The sequence below is a fragment of the Triturus cristatus genome, chromosome 3_2, assembly GCF_964204655.1.
Source record: "Triturus cristatus chromosome 3_2, aTriCri1.1, whole genome shotgun sequence".
Taxonomy (NCBI): Eukaryota; Metazoa; Chordata; class Amphibia; order Caudata; family Salamandridae; genus Triturus; species Triturus cristatus.
In genome coordinates, this window is record NC_140584.1 from 509,527,872 (window position 1) to 509,543,584 (window position 15,713).

The window sequence follows — 15,713 nt, forward strand, 5'->3', positions numbered from 1 at the left end:
ATAGGGACAGAAGTGCATGCTGAAAAGCCACTGTATAATGGCTCTCAGTTAAGAATCATAAGTAGCAAATTAGGATTTTCTTGTTTTGTTACATTTCCTTTTGGGTTAACCCTTGTTTGAGAAAAGGGGAGAAGCGAGATAGGAAGAAATCTGGGAAAGGCAACTGTCCAAACCCATTAAAGACACCCCAGTGTTGTCTAACCCAAATCCATCCTTATTTATAAGAAATACATATTGTACTTTTACTGTAAAGAGACTCTTAGGTTTGTTTTGGGCCTACACGGAGAGAGTATCTCTAAAAGAAACAGTGAGAGAGAACATCGCTATAAGAAAGAGAGTATATCTGAAAGAAGAAGAGAGAGAAAGAGTATCTTGAGAAGAGAGCGAGAATCTCAATAACCGATAGAGAGAGCGACAGGGAAATGTTCTGGTAAGAATTAACTAACCACTTACCTTTACACCACTTCTTTCTTCTGAGTGTCTTTGGTCCCAAGAAGCCTGCATCTGTGAAACTCAAGAGATGCAGTCAAGAATGTGAAGAAAAGAAGCTGGACTGAAGTTCACAGGGAGCTAATTCTTGAAGGACTAGCCAGCGAATCCTTGAAATAAAGTACTATCGTAAATATCAACCCTGTTGTTAGGATCTTTGGTTTGTTTTCCTTGGCCTTTTTTTTTTTTCTTTCACAACCCAATGCCTTGACAATACCGTGTCTCCTTGTATGCTTTTTTAATTAATTTTCAGAATACAGGTATCATGTCCCTGAGTTCTGTAATGGCTGCCACAACATATTGTTCATGTTGTAACCAGCAAATCAGGATTGACTAGTTCACTTTAAACTGTGCAATCATTGCATATCTGGATACCGACAATTGAGATATTCTTACAATTTTAACCCCTTAATGCCCAACCCAACCTCCTCTTTAAATGCTAATTGCTTTAAAATGGCTAAATGGGATTACATCAAATCACAAAAAGCACACTTTCTGAGTAAAGTTTTATTTTTTCACTAGATTACGTGAAGTTTCGTTCAGCCATTTCTTTCTATATTAGATCGCAGATTTTCCTATGGGAATTAAGATAGAAAATCACACTTTTGGAGCCCCCTGTTTCTCGGCTGTGGTTGACAGATCAGTGGAAAACTTTCCATGAAGGAGCTGAGCAGTGACTGCTACTGGGATGGATAGATGGATGGATGGATGGAAGGATGGATGGATGGATGGATGGATGGATGGATGGATGGATGGATGGATGGAAAGATGGATGGATGGATGGAAAGATGGATGGATGGATGGAAAGATAGATAGATGGATGGATGGAAAGATGGATCGAAAGATGGATGGATGGAAAGATGGATAGAAAGATCGATAGATTGATGGATCCACTGGCCATATCTGCATACCTAAGCTCCAGGCATACTTGCGTGAGACAGGTAGCCAACAAATACCATAAGGGAAAGTTGATGAGAACTTTGAAGAGAGAGTTCAAGAGGGCGTGAAAACATAGAGAGGTAAATGGGTGGGGTCCGTGCAATCTGGCCGGAGGATTCAACACAGCGGGAAGGTCGGTGGCCCGGGAGTTCGAGATCCCCTCCGTGGGACCGGCGCCCGGGCCCTATCTGGGCCCCGCAGGGCGCATTTCCTCCACGGCGGTGCGCCGCGACCGGCTCCGGGTCAGCTGGGAAGGCTTTGGGGTTGCAGGTGGCACTCTGCTCCGGCAGAGAGTGTTACAGCCTCCCTGGCAGCAGCTTTGCTGTCGACTGGGGCGGACTGTGCTCGCGCCAGGGTACTGCGGCGATATCGCTTACCCACCGACCCGTCTTGAAAAACGAACCAAGGAGTCTAACAGGTGCGCAAGTCGGAGGGCTGAGCAAAACCCTGTGGCGTAATGAAGGCGAGGGCCAGCTGAGGTGGGATCCCGCTGCCCTTCCAGCGGCGGGCACACCACCGTCTCGTCTGCTCAGTCGGGGAGGTGGAGCATGAGCATGTGTGATAGGACCTGAAAGATGGTGAACTATGCCTGGGCAAGGCGAAGACAGAGAAAACTCTGGTGGAGGTCCGTAGCGATCCTAACGTGCAAATTGGTCATCCGACTTGGGTATAGAGGCGAAAGACTAATCGAACCATCTAGTACCTGGTTCCCGCCAAAGCTTCCCTCAAGATAGCTGGCGCTTGGAGCCCCCAGTTTTATCTGGTAAAACGAATGATCAGAGGTCTTGGGGCAGAAACGATCTCCACCTATTCTCAAACTGTAAATGGGTAAGAAGCCCGGCTCGCTGGCATGGAGCCGGGCATGGAATGCGAGTGCCTAGTGGGATACTTTTGGTAAGCAGAACTTGCGCTGCGGGATGAACCTAACGCCGGGTTAAGGTGCCCGATGCCGACACTAATCAGACCCCAAAAAAGTGTTGTTTGATATAGACAGCAGGACGGTGGCCATGGAAGTCTGAATCCGCGAAGGAGTGTTTAACAACTCACCTGCCAAATCAACTAGCCCTGAAAATGGATGGCGCTTGAGCGTCGGGCCCATACCCAGCCATCGCCCCGCACTGAGAGCTGTGGGAGCTAAGCCGCGACAAGTAGGAGGGCTGCTGCAGTGGGCATGGATGCCCGGGGCAAGGGCCTGGGTGGAGCCGCCGCAGGTGCACATCTTGGTGGTAGTAGCAAATATTCAAACGAGAACTTTGAAGGCCAAAGTGGAGAAGGGTTCCATGTGAACAGCAGTTGAACATGGGTCAGTTCGGACGAGCGACATTCGGAAGGGGAGGGCGATGGCTTCCGTTACCCTGGGCCGATTGAAAGGGAGTCTGGTTCAGATCCCCGAACTCGCGACGTCCAGTGCGGTAACGCAAATGATCCCAGAGAAGCTGGCAGGAGCCCCAGGGAGAGTTCTCTTTTCTTTGTGAAGGGCAGGGCGCCCTGGAATGTGTTCGACCCAAGAGAGGAACCCGAGCCTTGGTAAGCGTCGCGGTTCCGGTGGCGTCCCGTGAGCTCTCGCTGGTTCTTAAAAATCCGGGGTAGATGGTGTAAATCTCGCGCCAGGTCGTACCCATATCTGCAGCAGGTCTCCAAGGTGAACAGCCTCTGGTATGTTGGAACAATGTAGGTAAGGGAAGTGGGCAAGTCAGATCCGTAACTTTGGGATAAGGATGGGCTCTAAGGGCTGGGCGCGCGCCGTGGCTGGACGAGGCGCCTCCATCCGCGGCGGTGGCAACTCTGGACACGAGCCAGGCCCTTCCTGTGGATCGCTCCAGCTTCAGTGGTCGCCTCTTCCCATGCCCCCTCCCCGGGGCGAGTGGCTGGCGTTCTGCCTCGGCCGGTGCCTAGCAGCTGACATAGAGCTGGTGTGGACCCAGGGAATCTGACTGTTTAATTAAAACAAAGCATCGCAAAGGCCCGAGGCGAGTGTTTGCGCAATGTGATTTCTGCTCAGTGCTCTGAATGTCAAAGTGAAGAAATTCAATGAAGCGTGGGTAAATGGCGGGCGTAAATATGACTCTCTTAACCTATTCTCAGTGGTAGGGGCCTTTACCTCCCAGTGGTCCTGCCGATAACTGCCTCTATAGTGCTAGACTCTGCGTAGAGAAGTCTATAGAGACAGGCCAAACACGGTTCTATCATGGCGGCTAGCTTGATAGTGAGAAATGGCGAAGCAAACAAACACCATTCCAGATGAGGTAGTTCCTGGAGATTAAAAACCCCGTTAAGATGGCGTAAGGAGGTGCTGTGTTTTCCAGAAACCATTAGCCTCCTCGATGAATTTGACAAACCAGCACTCGCTTCAAAAAATGCAACAACGATTCAGGTCATGATATAGGCCCTAATTCACCCTCCGTAGCAGATGAAGACACAACAGTAGACCTCAGCAAAACCATCGAGTTTGTGGCCTTCTCAGCCAAGAATGACATTGTTACAACCAACTTTGAATATCTACCTGATGTGTACGAGGTCAGTTAAGCATAAAGTACAAAGAAAAGTGACTACACAAAAAAGTCACATACTGGAAAATACCCAAATGAAAAGTATAAATGTGACTTGTGTCGAGACATATTGGGAACTTTTAAAGAATTGAGAAAACATGTCTCTAACAAGCATAAAGGCTTCTTCTGTCTCAAAATGTATTGCTCAAAATGTGACAAAGAAGCCGAATACCACAATCTTGCATGCCATTATCCCAAATGTAAAGGAATATCTCAAAAAGGAGAGCCATTCCTGTGCAGTTTCTGTGACCTCAGATTCGGAACAAAGATTGGAGTTTCACAATATGTTTGGCATGCGCATCCAAGAGTGCAAAATGAGGCTAGACTAGCAGCTCTAGCAAACAGCAAACCATCAAAATTTTGGTCACAGGAAGAAATACTGCTATTAGCAGAATTGGAAAAAGTATATGAGAACAAGAAAAATATTAATGCCCTGATGGTTCCGCATTTTGACAATAAAAATAGAAAACAAATTGCAGAAAAATGAAGAGATAGAAGAGAAGAGCAAAAAATCGCCAAAGGGTGCACTGCAAGCATCCAATGTCTCTGAGAATCAGTCGAAAACATGCGCAAAAAATCAAAAACTTTGACGAGCTGGAAGACCAAAAATGTTAAGCAAAACGATGCTATGGATCTGATGGATGAGATAGTGACTTATATCTCAGAAACACCCCTGATATAAGTCCTGTACCAGCAAATTGTAGAGAACCAGCAAGTGAACTCAACAATGAGCCTATGAACTCCGCTCCAGATGAGCAACAGAATGCCGCAGTAGAAAACAAGATACCAAAAAAACACAAGGCTCTACCCGGCCTGGCTAGGGTTTGGAAGTTGGGCTTGAGCTCCGTCCGGCGGGCCCTGAGGTGCAGGAGCCCCCCGGTCCTGCAAGCCATCCAAGGGTCCGGGTGCTGGGGACGGGGGTCCATCGGGGCCAGGGCAGGCTCCCTGGCCTGGCTGCGTTCAGAAGCAGGGACCGGGCCAGGGGGTGGGGGTGGCTGGCTAACTCAGCTGGCAGAGCAGAGTTTTCTGCCCACCCCTAATTACTATACAGGGAACATTCCCAGCCCAACAGTTACTGATGGTGTGAAGGCAACAGAGACTTGGTAGTCAGCTCTCTCCTTCATCCAGCACACTCATGATGTCATCCATATCTTGCCTAACGGCAGTCATGGTTTCATAGCCCGAATGATAATGCCTAAGAATACATGTAGATAGATTCGAAACTAGAAAAGCAGACCCACCTTTCTTAAACAACTTGCCAGAAAATAAAGAAATAACTGGTGAGGTGGTCATTTAAAAGATCAAGTCTAGTGAAAGTTTCTTAATTAAAGAAGTACTTGATCTAATCGGAAATGTCTCAGGAAAGGGACTAATAAAAAATAGACACTGAAAAAGGTTCTCGGACTAACAACGTAGGGTTTTATTTAAAGCAGAAATAAAGGGGTGTCCTGAAAATATTTGGGTATTTACAGAGCAAAAACCAAAGGAAATGATGGACGGAGTGTTGAACATTGCAAGCACTCACCCCCAGTCAACTGATCTGGGTTTAATCCATCACCGTTCTTTAGCCCAATCTGCCACCCCAGTTCAGACATGGCCATATGCAAATCAGTCTGACCCTGTGCCTCATGGGAACAGTCCAGCCCGAACTGCCAAGCCATGTCTTCCCTGGACCGGAAGCAAGCTTCCTAGGACCGGTTTCTGGCATTTCAGCCGTCTTCAGCCAGGCTTGCTTGAATCCAGTGGCAAAGTGAGCAAGGGACTCACGTCTGAGCATACCCTGCCAACTTATGGCGAACAAAGCAAAAACCAAAGGAAATGATGGACGGAGTGTTGAACATTGCAAGCACTCACCCCCAGTCAACTGATCTGGGTTTAATCCATCACCGTTCTTTAGCCCACTCTGCCACCCCAGTTCAGACATGGCCATATGCAAATCAGTCTGACCCTGTGCCTCATGGGAACAGTCCTGCCCGAACTGCCAAGCCATGTCTTCCCTGGACCGGAAACAAGCTTCCTAGGACCGGTTTCTGGCATTTCAGCCGTCTTCAGCCCCACGCAACTGTGTAAAGTAATTTTCCATTTGTCTTACAGACACTTTGTATTGACTATCTATGCCTTTTGTATTACTGCAGTGGAAGAATGCCATTTAGTAGCAGAAATGTGATAGCCTATATTGGGCAGAACGGATGTGCTGGCCTGAGGTAGCTTTCTGGTCTGCTTGGATGACAAGTTGAGAAATTGACAATCTACAGCAAATAAGGAGCGGCGATGGCAAATATGCTATTGAAGCAAGATGAGTCATATTGTAGTACTCTACAAGAAAGAGGGTTGTGTACTTTTTGTCAGTTCCCATTTTTGACGCTACTAATTGTCTTAACTGATTATGTAAAAACGTGTTCCTTTATGTACATATTGTATGGGAATGAAGCTTTGTCCGCTACTGTCCATGAAGAGTTGATCATTTAATGGTAACATTTTTAATGGCAAACATTTTATACTTTTACCTGTTCTTTGCAGTGATTTTAACTAATCCACAAACTTTTTGACTTTTACGATACAGGTGAGATATAGAAGGTTGTCAAAACGTAATCTGATTCAATTCTTTTAAACTTCTTAACCCCTCCCACTCACCATCAGGATTGGTGTATGGGGAGGAAGCTCTGTGAATTTTATCCAATAGTTTTGCGGATCGTTTGAGATGGAGGATAGCATATCTAGTGCAGGCACTAGAGCTTGAATCATTGATATCAAAAGTCATAACATACACAGGCTACAAAGATATACAGGGTACTCACAGTTCACGTTTAGCACAAAGAGAGGAAGGAGAGAGTTGTGATTGAGAACCTTGCCAGCCTGATGAATACAGTGGGGAAAAAGAGATGTGGAAACTATTAATGGGGCTACATGATGTTCTACTTCTACAAGAAGCTGACAGACTAAAGAATTTATTCTAAATAGATTTTGCGCATTTTAAAGTCCATTCCTTAGACAACATTTTCTATCTCTTTTGGAATGGGGTTTTGTTCCTAAAATGCTGACAACCGAACTAGACAGGGTTGCCCCTTGTCTCCTTCTTTATTCTTGTTGGTGTTGGAACCGCTAATCCAGGATATTAAGTCTAATTCTGATATACAGGAGGTAGGTTTTAAAGACATCCAGGTTAAATTAGCTGCTTATGCCGATGATATTCTAATCATGACTGAAAATCCGGGCCTTTCAACTGCTGCCTTGATGGCTATGATTGCAGAATATTCCGTACATTCTGGCTATAAACTCAATAGAGATAAATCAGAAGTTAAACCTCTGAATGTTCATTGTACCAGAGACATTTTAGGTAATTCGGGTTTAGTTTGGCAAACAGGATACATTAAATATTTAGGGATTGAATTTGGCTGCAATATTATTGATACCCTGCATCATAATGAGAAGGTTACTTTGGAAAAAATCTCAAAACTCTTGGATACTTGGTCACCGAAATTTATAACATGGTGGGGAAGGGTAGAAACCATAAAAATGATGATTACACCTTTGGTTCATTATCCTATTAATATGCATCCTCTTTTTGTTGACGGAGGACTTTCACCATGAATTAGACATTCTCCTCACAAAAAGTTTCTGTGGCAAAAAAGCTCGAAATTGGCAAAAAAAAATGGAGATTTGACAAATCTTTGGGTGGGGTACATTTAGCGGATTTTAAATTGTATCAGACAGCGTTTCTTGCTAAGCAGAGATCCTATTGGATTTCGCCTCCGGCTCATTATAACCCAGTCTGGTTGGACATAGAGAAATCTATCCTTGATAATCTCAGCCCTCTAACATTACTTACCTCTAACCAGCTTTACCCAAACAGATCTAAATCTATCTTTAAAAATATTAAACTAGCACTTCTGAGCATAGATAAGAGATTGGACATAAGCATTAGAGGTTCTAAAATGGAGGCTCTTTGGCTTAATCATAGGGTACTATACAAGGGGAAGTGTTTAAACCTTGGCAACTGGATCAAACAGGGTATTTTCTTCCCTAACCTGTTGGAATGCTCTTTGTATCCCGTAACATTTGCAGATCTTCAATCCAGATACAAGTTAGATAATATTGAATTTTATAATTTTTTTGAAAGTAATAACTGCAATAACTAAAACCACATTTCATAATGAACCCCCATATTTACCAATGTTTGTTGCACATATCAATAAATTAGGTCATCAAGTATCACATGTTTTTTTTTTTAAACAGATTTTATTTGCCAAATAACAAAGATATTGCAGAGCACTGTCACCCAGCAACTCGTGCACAGAAAATGTACATAGAAGTGACTTTGACACTTTCTGGAGCAAAATAGGACAAATTGAGAGCAATACAGTTGCAATATTAACCAAAGAAATAGAAAGAAACAAACCCCCCAAACTCCCCTCCCCCCACCCCCCCCATCGCACTCACGCCTACCCCAAAGCAGCACCAGAGGAGAACAGTCACAACCGTCGAGACACAGTACCCCTACATCCACAGGGCAATGTTACATATCCCCTATAATGGGAGGGACGCCAAGTCAGTGGACCTGGCTACTGAAACGGGTTCCAGCTCCAGGCCTCTGTCATGGTTCCGTGAGCCGTACCGCTACCCGAGGAGAAACGGGTTAGCGGTCTAGTTCTCACGAGACGGAAGCAGAAGGCCGAAATACTCACTTCCGGGTGGACGCGCTTAACAGCCAGGAACTCCGGCTGACAAAACGCTTTGGATTCTCGCCAACGCCACAGAAGGAGAGACGCCGCTCCGGACAACTCGGACAACCACTGACGAAGGGACGCTGCTTCGGACTTCTAATGCACAGGTACTGTTTTCCGCAGAGGGTGCACAGAGGCCATGGGGACGACCGTCTCTGCCGTCTCGAATCAGTGTTAATTCTCCAACCACTGCACACCGGCGTGTGTACGGTGGGTTGGGTTACCCACAGTACAGTTTATTATTTGAGCAGGAGCACTGGTTTTGTTTATTTGATTTTGGTTGCATCCCTAACTGGCAGGATTGGAAACCCGTGCAGGCATTGGCAAGCTTGCGGTAGTTCGGAGATATACCATTCCCCTCTTCTAGGAACGACACACGGGAGTGTGTCGGTTAGTTGCACAGGGGATCTCTTTATTATTTGCGCAGGAGCGCTGGTTTGTTTACTTTGATTTTGGTTCGCACCATCTGCTGTGCTGCACGGTCGCCAATCCTGAGGCCGCTGCAGTCCTGGGACTGGGAGCTGGAGACAGGTTCCATAGAGGTGGCACGCGACATCGCACAAGGTAATCCCGTGGTCAGTGGGCTGGTATGACACAGAGGGGCGAAGAGAAGGGACGGGCAGGAAGGTAATCGTGTTCCCTTCTTTCCCCACACAGCTTGGTGTCCAAGGCACCATCTAGACTCGCTCCTATCTGACTTCTACCCCGGGTACCCCCTTGTCCTAGGCGGTGCTCATCCCCGACTGGGGTGAGGTGGGAAACGGGGTGGTGGTTCTTGTCGCCTCTGCAGGATCACCCCACCAAGCGGCAGGTAAGCTTTGGGGGGCTCTGACAGCCTCGATACTCCGCCCATCGCCGCCAAATTTTATAATGCTTAAGTGGGCACCACCTGGCCACAAAGATAGGGATTTCCATCCCCATACAGAAATCCATGCCATTTTTCCAAATGGATACAGAGGGCGCCCTCGGAGCCTTCCAGCTTAGCCAAGGTGAACCCCAGTAGCATAAGATGGCAATTGTGTATGTTCCCTCCTATATTGTCCATAACATGCAGCAGGAACAGCTTTGGGGAGCTGGGGAGGTCCCAACCCAGAACCTCAGAGAGGCACGACAAAACTCCCCGCCAAAATCGTGCTAGGGCGGTGCAGCGCCAGATAGTATGCAGCAAAGTTCCCTCCTCATGCTGGCATCAGAGACACACCGGGAAGGCCACCAATCCCGCCCTCCAGAGCCTGACCCTCGTGAAATAGACCAGATGGAGATACTTAAACTGGATAAGGCGAAGACTCACGGCTATGGAGTCGGTGGAGGCCTGGGTGGAGGCCAGGGCCTCCACCCAGTCCTCTTCCTCCAGCGGACCTATGTCCTCCTCCTCCCAGATCTCCCTGAGACACTGCAATGTGGGGGAACAATGCGTGACCAAGGACTGGTAGTTTTTTGATATTTTGTGGTCATGGAGGTCCCCCATAAATACCTTAGCCTCTATGGGATTAAACTCAGCCAAGGACACCAACCCCTTGAAATATTGGGTGATGGCATGTCGGAACTGTAGGTGTCTGAAAAATTGGGTTTTAGGCATTTGAAAATCCTTTTGGAGATCCTGAAAGAACTTCAGAACCGAGCCCCGCATGACATCCCCAAGAGTAGAAATGCCAATATGGTCCCAGGCCGAAAACCGGACAATGTAGCCAGTTGCGGCAGTCGCCCATTGTGCTAAAGGGGTGTCTCCCGAGTTAGCCTGTTCCACCACCCGGTCCTCCGCAGCGCCTGTTGCCAGATTTGAAAGACATGTTTCGTAGCCAGGGGCAAGGAGCTGCATAACAACGTAGAGTAAAGTATAGCATGTAGGGTGTGATCCCCCATACAACATCTCTCGACCGCGTAGGCTAGAGCTGCCCTATCCCCATACCACCACTCAATTAGGACTAATAGGTGGGAGGCCATATAATAGGACAGGATATCGGAGGTTGCTAAACCCCCACAATGTGTGGACCGAAAGCAAGTCCGCAGGGCCTCTCTTGCCATTCCACCCGTCCACAAAAACTGACACAGGGCCGCATTAACCCTTCTGAACCATCCGGGAGAGATCGGATATGGATGGTTTTGCAGTTGGTAAAGGAGGAGGGGAAGCGACACCATCTTAAAGATGACCGACCGGCCATAGATTGATAGGGGCATGTGGGACCCGACTTTAAGATCCTCACGCACACGATCCCATACAGGGGCTAGATTCCTTTCCCATGAGACGAGTGCTGAATCCGATATGAACACTCCTAAGTACTGCAAACCGCCCCTCCCCCAATGACCCATAGAGTAGATTTGCGAGGGTTCATATATAGGCCCGAGGTCTCCCCAAAAATGTGCATAATGCGCAGAAGGCGCGGTCCCGTCCTATCGATATTCGTGAGAAAGAAGAGGACGTTGTCTGCATACAAAGCAATGCGATCTGACAGGCCCGTCGCCCACTCCATACCAGTCACTTGGGCATCAATCTGTACCCAGGACGCTAAGGGTTCCATCGCTAGAGCGAACAAATAGGGGGACAGGGGACAACCCTGCCTAGTGCCCCGTCTGATAGAGAACGTGGATGAGACAGAGCCCGCCACCCGTACAGATGCAGTCAGGTCTGTATATAGGAGAGTTACATAGGACAGGAAGTGCGGTCCAAAATGTAACCTGCAGACGAGAGCGAATAAATACACCCAGCTGAGGGAATCAAAGGCCCTATCCATGTCTGCAAGCAGTAGCGCGGCCCGCTCCTCCAACCCCTGGACGGTTGCCATTGCCACGTGGGGGCGGCGAATATTGTGGTGGGTCGCCCGCTGAGGCATAATCCGGCCTGATCGGGATCAACCAAAGATGTAATATGCATACGAAGGCGATTGGCCAGAGCCTTGGCCAGCACCTTGGCCTTCACATTGAGAAGAGATGTGGGGCGATACGACGCATGTTGATCCGGAGGTCTTCCAGGCTTATGAAACACTACGATCTCCGCATGTCTCCAATCGCGATGCAGGCATCCCCGCTCCCTGGCTTCCTCAACCACTCTACAGAGATGAGGTCCCAATTGCAGAAAATAGCGTTGAAAGAATTCACATGGGAAGCCATTGGGCCCGGGGGCCTTCCCGGGCTGCATTTCACCGAATGCCGCACCCAACTCCTCCTCCGTGAGCGGGAGATCCAGCTCCTCGCGCACATAGTCGGAGATGGCCCTGGGCGGCAAATCATCAAGAAAGCGACCGTCTACCGCTGCCGGAAGGCATTCCCTAGGGGCATAAAGGTCTGCATAATACGCAGCAAAGCTGTCAGCTATCACGGAGGGGTCCGAGAGGGTGGACCCATCTGGGCCCAGAATGCCCGGAAGCGACTGAGAATATAGCGACCGCTGACACAACCTATGCAATAATTTGCTGGACTTATCCCCCCACTGGTAGATCCTACTGCGGGTCGCCAGCCACGCCTGTCGGGCCTCATCTAACAGAATGTGAGCATATTCTTGCTGCGTCAACCGGAGTTTGCGGCGAGCCTGTCGATCGGAGCCATCTCTGCTGCTAAATTCCAATTCCAGTAGCTTCGCCTCCTACTGAACGAGGGACTCCCTACGCAATCTGCGGGCCGCTGCGCAAAATGAGATATCCACACCCAAAGCGTGGGCTTCATTGCCTACCAGAGGCAGTCCACCCCCTCTACTGTCCCAACATTAGATGACAAAAATTGGTCGATGGCTCCTGCCATATGTCCCCTATAGTTGTCTCACTGGAGGTTCCACGGCAAGAGACGCCACCGAAACGGCTGCGGCACCTATGCTCAGTGTAAGAGTAATCGGGGAGTGGTCTGACAGACCACGTGGAAGAATATCTGCGTCGACCAACCCTGCTATCCATGGCACGGGGAACGAAGATGTAATCCAGGCGGGAGAAGGAGCAATGCACAGCCACCAAGTATGTATATCCCTGCGCCGTCCCATGTAAGCGACGCCAAGGCTCCACCCAATCCAGGCCCGCCACCATTGAGTGTAGCTTGGTAGTCCCACCTGCGTCCGGCAGGCATCCCGGCCGCCAGCGGTCCCCAGTCATGTCTAATACATCGTTCCAGTCTCCGCCCACAGCAGTTAGCCCATCAGGCATGTCTGTCCATAGGGTCATAAGCTTTTCCACCAAGCTCCAAGACAGGGGGAGAGGGGCGTGCACACATCCCAAAACTATGGACTTCGTCACTATCCTCCCCTGTAGGATGAGATATCTACCCTGCGTATCCCTCCAAGTCTTTATGTGCGTGTATGGGACCCGTCTACGGATCAGTATCGCAACCCCCCCAGGATCCCCTCACAAACCCGGAGTGAAAGACATGTATGTACCCAAATCGTTGAAAAAATAGCGCCTTAGACCCCATAAGATGAGTCTCCTGCAGCATGAGAACATCTGCCTGCGCTTTCTTCGCCTGCTTCAATATTGCGCCCGCTTCATTTTATCCAGCGCCCCCCCCTGACATTCCAACTCATTGGTTTAAGGGTCCCAGCAGGAGCACGCGCATCGATAAGGGGCCCAGCCGTGAAAAAGGTCTAGGAATGGATGCGTACCAGACACAAGTACGTGCTCCGGATACGATGCCTCTGATGCAGCGTAGGCCAGTGCAACAACAACAGAACCCCCTCTCCCCCCCAAACAGCCCAACAGCACACTCTTTCCCCCCCCCCCCCTCTCCACCCCCCCTATACCTCAAAAACGATGAAGTATCTGTCGCGGCGAGCGTGAGCGGGAGACCCCGAGAGGTCTCTTCCCCCCCCTCCCCCCCCCCCCATCCCTGCCCTCCAATGGATCCCCAACATACAGCCCATTGTCAGCTGGCCCTTTCCCTTCCAACTAACGTGTTGCAGGGATATCGGCCCTCAATTGTGCTTGCACCCACAGTCATGCCACAGCGCCTCAGGGACCTGCAGACAACATAGAAATGGTGGCTCTGTAGTCTTCAACTGGGCCCTGGTGGCGAGCATACGCGGCCCGATCGACCGCCAGGGTGAGCCCACCAGGGGGAGGAGAGATCTGCCACGTTAAGCCACCCACCGGGAAGCTCAGGACTGCACCTAACTCCAGCCCCACCAGCAGAGCATCAAGCGCGACTTCGCAATGGAAGTGGCGCCAAACGTCCGGCCTCCCAAATAGCAATGCACAGGCAGGACACCTAGGACCCCCACCAGGCACCTACACGCAGAGGAGACAGAGAACAGCAATAACGCCTGATTGCGGCCCTCGCTGGCACCAGCTGCCCCGGGCCTCCAAAGTCTGCAAAAGCGATAGTCCTCGGTTCGCAGCGCCTGCCAGATTTGATTCAGGCGTGGTGGTGGACCGGGGGAAGCAGGATATTGGAGGATTGTAGTGCGGGCTGGACGGAGCTCTCCTAGCAAACGTCCGCCATGATGGCTCGCTAGGCCATGCCCCCAAGTATCACATATTTACAAACTTCTCCGCCCAAAATCCTCTAAAACTTAATGACAATATTGTTACTTATTGGGACTTGCGTTCTAGTGATCCGATACCTGACACTTCATGGACACTAGTGTCGAATTCGATAACAAACTACAAAATATCCCCAGTTTTGTCTCAAACTAAATACTGACTTTTGTATAAGGCATTCCGGACCCCAGCCAGACTACATTCTCTAGGCATTAGGGATGATCCATTATGTTGGAGTTGTAGAGAAGAAACTGGTGAGTTGGCCCATCTTATCTTACACTGTAAAACGGTGTTGTCCTTTTTGGACAAGGTCTTTGCTTTTCTCTCTAAATTATTTAAATGTGTGCTAAAAAGAGTTTTCCACACTAATTACTGGTTACTCATCGGTGGATTAATGTTCTGATGCGGATACAGCTCTTTTGGACCTTTTGCTTACGTCAGCAGTGAAGATGGTACTTAATAATGAAAAATTGTCTAGCAGTCGCGACAAAGAATTTTCAATTCTATTAAGGACACGGAGGCGAGGATTATGCTTCTCAATCTTTACTGACAATTACAGCAGCCAATAAAAAAACGACGAACTTTAAACTGGCATGACCCCGGAAGGCAAGCCCCCCTCCTGTGTCTGCACCAATCACATTCCAGTCCACCACATAAGTGCTTTTGTAAACGCCGTTACTTCCTCTTTCTTTGCGATAATTTCCAACAGTCCAACCATAACTGGAAACACAACGTGACGAAGATCCTTGTCACAACCGAAGCTCTCTTCAACTTCCATTGAACTCCACACCGCCACTTGCAGTAACCCCACTGTCTCAGGTTTGCTTGCTCTGGTCACCTGAAATGGAAACTGACACTGTAAATTCCATTCCAAACTAATGGAAATACAATAACACTGAAATAACTCTAGGGCGGGTAAAATGCATTATAATGTACATAAGACTGTCACTGACATTGTAGCCTGGGTGGGATAATCCTCGCCTCCGTGTCCTTAATAGAATTGAAAATTATTTGTCGCGACTGCTAGACAATTTTTCATTCTATGTCAGTCCACGGAGGCTCTGATTATGCTAGTTTAAATTGCTCCACCACCACCGAAGCCACATCCACAATAGGTTTATGATAAAACGTCTTAAAAGTGGAATCAGCAGACCAATCCGCCACGGTCATGTCTTGCAACCGGGAACCGGCGCCAAATGATTTGGAGGCCATAGCACCCCTAAACGAATGAGCTCCAAATTTGGAGGTGTCAACCCCTGCTAGACCCAGTAACCAAGTAACCCACCTGGCCAGAATTGCAGTAGTGACCGGGCGAAAAGGTCTCTGAAGAGAAATCAACAATTGACCTAACACATCATTCCGAAATTCCCTAGTACAATCCTCATAAACTTTTAAACATTTGACCACACATAATTTGCTGTGATGAGGAAATGCAGGATAAGAACTACAATGCGAATGTGTTTTTGTACGTCTTGAAATCGTAAAGGAAACTCCAGAAGGAGTAAATACTCTACCTGCCAAATCCAAGGCCCGTACATCAGACACTCGTCTGCATGAGA

At 48.5% G+C, this 15,713-nt stretch overlaps 1 protein-coding gene and 1 pseudogene across 4 annotated transcripts in view; both read left to right on the forward strand.

Annotated features, from left to right (window-relative positions):
- Window positions 1-15,713, forward strand: part of USP47 (ubiquitin specific peptidase 47) — a 1,403,064-nt gene that overhangs the window by 655,977 nt on the left and 731,374 nt on the right. The gene's annotated exons all lie outside the window — the stretch shown is intronic.
- LOC146857626 (28S ribosomal RNA) lies at window positions 1,346-3,087 on the forward strand (annotated as a pseudogene).